Source organism: Penaeus japonicus, unplaced genomic scaffold, assembly GCF_977035675.1.
Source record: "Penaeus japonicus unplaced genomic scaffold, GWHDUDI00000001_assembly GWHDUDI00000040, whole genome shotgun sequence".
NCBI lineage: Eukaryota > Metazoa > Arthropoda > Malacostraca > Decapoda > Penaeidae > Penaeus > Penaeus japonicus.
Window position 1 is genome coordinate 14,542,089 of NW_028234442.1, and position 4,708 is coordinate 14,546,796.

At 39.4% G+C, this 4,708-nt stretch overlaps 2 protein-coding genes across 3 annotated transcripts in view; one reads left to right on the forward strand and one right to left on the reverse strand.

Annotated features, from left to right (window-relative positions):
• Window positions 1-1,041, reverse strand: part of LOC122267345 (uncharacterized) — a 3,111-nt gene extending 2,070 nt beyond the window's left edge. Inside the window, exon 1 of the mRNA XM_043037403.2 lies at window positions 926-1,041. The gene's annotated coding sequence lies outside the window, so the exon portion shown is untranslated. The remainder of the gene's footprint in view (window positions 1-925) is intronic.
• LOC122246048 (BTB/POZ domain-containing protein KCTD9) overlaps window positions 1-4,708 on the forward strand; it is a 454,156-nt gene that overhangs the window by 365,226 nt on the left and 84,222 nt on the right. The gene's annotated exons all lie outside the window — the stretch shown is intronic.

Sequence of the window (4,708 nt, forward strand, 5' to 3'; positions counted from 1 at the left end):
CAAAATAATTACATAGATTCTCATCCAGCTTAGGACCAACGTTTGATTTTTTCAAAGGAAATCTATACACGAGTTGGAAATAGAAACCTATGCCGGAAATGCCAATTATTGAGCGAGACACAAAAGTTTCTCAGCCAAAAAAATGACCGTGTCTTCAGGTTAGACGAACCAGAAGGAACAGGAACATCGTGTAATCTAAAACAACAGAGGAGGCTATGGCGCTGGTAATGGCTCTATAAAGTCCTCCGCGCACATAGCCGAATTTGCGCTTCAATCTCTGCCTTACCTTCTTCATCCGGGAATCTCTCTCCCCTGCCTGCCGGACCTCGTATCGGTTGCGTTGACTAAAATCACAATAAATAGCATCAATACCCTTCGATACCAATTGCTATGGGTTTTATGGCGCGGACCTTTTGTAGATTTTTTTTTCTCCCGAATAATTCGTCATCTATGCTTTAATTAGTCGACTTACAGTGTGGCCAGCCTAAATCTTCACCAAATTCTTAAGATCGAAAACTGCAGCAAACAAGGGGAATCGCGTGGCTCTCTGGGGTCACATCCGGTTCAAAACAAGCGTTTCCATAAAGTGTTCGAGAAGGACAAACGCAACTGAATGATTTAATTCATCATCGGTGAAATCTAACCAATTAGAGAAATATATATATATATATATATATATATATATATATATATATATATATATATATATATATATATATATATAGAGAGAGAGAGAGAGAGAGAGAGAGAGAGAGAGAGAGGAAGAGAGACCGAGAGGGAGAGAGACCGAGAGGGAGAAGGAGGAGATAGACAAGAGAAAGAGGGAAAATCTCCGCACATTACTCTAGAAATCTATCTACCTTTCAGCAATACGTAAGGCATTCTACTATCTTACCAATTATTCAATAGCAAGAACGCAACCCACCTGCAAAGTCGAGAGCGGTGACTGCACGATCGTTATCCTGTGCAACAGTGCACTAACGAAGCAATCCTTATCTCTGGATTTAGAACGTTGCAGATTGTGGCTCCACAATAAGTCTATAGTCTTTTGATTATGAAAATAGATCTTCAAAACAAAATCATACATATGTTTCCAATCATACTCAATCCAAGTAGTTCTAAACACGAAAGAATATTGTATCCATGTTTATTTCTTTTACTTGCAAGGACATTTGATTTCTATACAGAACCTCCTTAAGCTTCGGCTGCGCTATCTCCCTTATCTTGCCAAGGAAGAGTCATATGAAGTCTTATCTATCTCGTTCTTGCTTTCAAAGCTTGTTGGCCAGAAGCGGAAGTGAAAACGGATACAGCAAGCGCCAGTCGGCATTGGGGGGAGAGGGAGAGATAGATAGATAGATAGACTGAGAGGAAGATGGACAGAAAGAGAGAAAGAGAGAAAGAGAGAAAGAGAGAAAGAGAGAAAGAGAGAAAGAGAGAAAGAGAGAGAGAGAGAGAGAGAGAGAGAGAGAGAGAGAGAGAGAGAGAGAGAGAGAGAGAAGAGAGAGAGAGAGAGAGAGAGAGAGAGAAGAGAAGTAGATGAGAGAGAGAGAGAGAGAGAGAGAGAGAGAGAGAGAAGAGAGCTGCTAGAGAGAGAGAGAGAGAGAGAGAGGAGAGAGAGAGAGAGAAGAGAGAGAGAGAAGAGAGAAAGAGAGAAGAGAGAAAGGGTGGAGAAAGAGAGAGAGAGAGAGAGAGAGAGAGATGGGAAGAGAGCAGAGAGAGAGGGAAGAGAGATAATCAACAGATAATAACTAAGTGTGTACAATACGGCACAGACACACGGTAGGGAACACACAGACCATCACACACACACGTATATATATAAACGCTAATATATATATACACTCGTAATATATTATATAATATATATATATATATATTATCTGTAATAATATATATATAAATATATATATACTATATATATATATATAGATATTATATATATACTAATATGTCTTTCCTCTCTCCAACCTCTCTCCCTCTCCCTGCCTCTCTCACAAAAACAAAAACAAACAAAAAAATATTAAAAAAATAAACACAACACAACACACACACAAAATACCAAACCCCAAACCCACACAAACAACACAAAAAACAAACCATCCTCTCTCTCTCTCTCTCTCTGCTTCATGGTACTCTCTCTCTCTCTCTGAGACCGGCTGAGGACTCCTCGTCTCTCGTCTCTCCTCTGCTCGGTCTCTCTCGACGTCGTCTATCTCTCCTCTCTCTATATATCATAATATATATATCGTAAACACTGTATATATATATATATTATATATATATATATATATATATATATATATATATATATATACTAAATATATACACTGGAAATATATATATATATATAGATATAATAATATATATATATATATATAGATATCACGATTTGTACATCATATATATATATCAGATATATATAGGCAATATGTTAACAGTGTGTGTGTGTGTGTGTGTGTGTGTGTGTGTGTGTGTGTGTGTGTGTGTGTGTACATATATATACATATATTGTACAATCACAAATGTACAAAAAAGCAAAAAACAAAAACAAAAAACAGCGGTAGTGAGGTGAAACGCGATAGGCGTAATCTTTTTCCGGGTAAGCGCTGTCTGGGGGGAAATCTCCCTAGGCCGAGAGACATATAGATCCGCTTGTGATGTATCGTAGGCTGCGTGGCGAAAATATGGTATTTCAAGGAGTGTACGCGGGGAGAGATTAACTCCTTATTGCTTGGATTTATGCTTTATCGTCATTACATTAATTAATCTTAAGCTGTTTAATTATCCATAATGGTCTTAGATTTGTTCTAAAGTCTTTTTAATTAAACCCTCGAAAGAAAGTTCGAGACTCGGCTGGCGGTTGGTCCGGGTCATGGAATCGATTTGGTTGGATTCTCACGGGTTAAAGGGAGTCAAAGTAATTCATTAATCATGCTAAAATAAGGTGCAATTTAGCTACACGTGAGCAAGTTCATAGCAATGCTTAAGCGTGCTGTAGTAAGCAAATTGTCTTTGAATGAAAAACGTGGCTACAGATTTACACACCTGTTCACAGTCGGGTGTATTTAGGAGGCAGAAGATGGGGATATAGGCTATACCCAGCAGACAAGGACCTTGCAATGCTTATCCTGATTCAGTTATTGAATTATTAAATCTTCTCTTTGTTCTGCCGAATTATTCTACAGGTACATAGATGTTGGAAGATTGATCAGAGTAACAGGACTCTTCTCAAAAAACATAAACAGCATATTTCATCTTTAAGAACACTGTCATATGAAGTCTTACTAACTTAGCATGATGACAAAAGCTGAATGACTCGTAGTATGACTTCCAGACATGCCTTTGAGTGACGGTCAGCTGGTCTGTGTCGTCACGGCGGGGATGCGATACACACAAGGTAAGATCAATCTCTATCTTTGATAGAGTATTATTCCATTTCATTCTGATGATTATGAGTGATCGTTTTATTACTCTGTGGCAACCTGTCCATCATGGCCGGTGGTGGTCCCTGGCAAAGAAAGCTTGTTTGCTCGCAATCCAGAAAGTAGTGTAGCAGGATGGCGTCCGGCACATTGCAGTGCTCACGGTGACGCCCATCACAGGCCATCCTGACAATGACTTGCCTTTCATGGTGGCAACAAGCAAGCGCCCTGAGGTGGATGAGGGTTTGCTTCTGTGCGACTCTTCTCTATGCCGGCCTGTGGCGACGCCTTGCCTTGTCACTGGACCACCTTCTTAGGAGGAGCCTTCTCCTGCTTGCTTTGCCCTCAGACATGAGTGCCTTGGAGAGAAGGGGAATGCCGGGGTGGCCTTTAGCGACCCTTGCCTTCTTCTTAACAAGGCCCCAAGCATTATGCCTCCTGGCACGCCTGGCATTCAGTCCGTTTGGCCATTCTGATATGCCTTGAGATATAACCTGGCAATGTGTGATTTGCTTCAAATACTTTACTTGACTTGACGGTGCTCGCAGTCATCGCATGAAGCACTGAAGTGACTCGTCACGTGAGTCCTGAGATAGGAACTCTTGAGTCCCAGTACAAGGACCTACTCGCGGCTCCCTTCCTCGTAAGCAGGACTTCTTCGCTGGGTTCTCTTTCTGCAGTTAGGAAGCGTCTGAGTGAGTGATGATGCATATTATTGATAACTGCAGTGGAAAGAAGAGATAATGCATATAAAATTATTTTCCAAGACTGTTATGGATGTTTAAAATTATTGAAATGCTTACAGTGACAGTCTTGGCTTATCCCATTATCCCTTATTTTACTAAATTAATTTTGCAGTAGGAATGTTTTTATATTTAATCGCCTCTTCCTCAAGTTGGAGCGAGGGCTTACATGAATTTTAGGTTGAAATATAAGTTTATCTGTCAATTAAGCTTAGCGTGAGAAGTATCATAAGCACTTAATCCAGTGATATACTTTAGAATATATGTGCAGATGCAATTTCTTAACATATGTAGGTAACAGAGTGAGAGAGGGGGGGGGGGCATCCCAGCAATAAAGTAGTTACGATAAATGATTACTTCATCTAGAATTAGGAAAAATGATGTTAGATTGTTTTCAACATATTGCATTTCATGAGTGTAGTTCACGAGTACCGGAGAATATTTTCTTTAAAGATGAAGTTTTTTCATCAATAAATATAGAACGAGTAATTGTATATCAGTCTGATAAAAAAAAAAAAAAAAAAAATACATGTTAAGGAA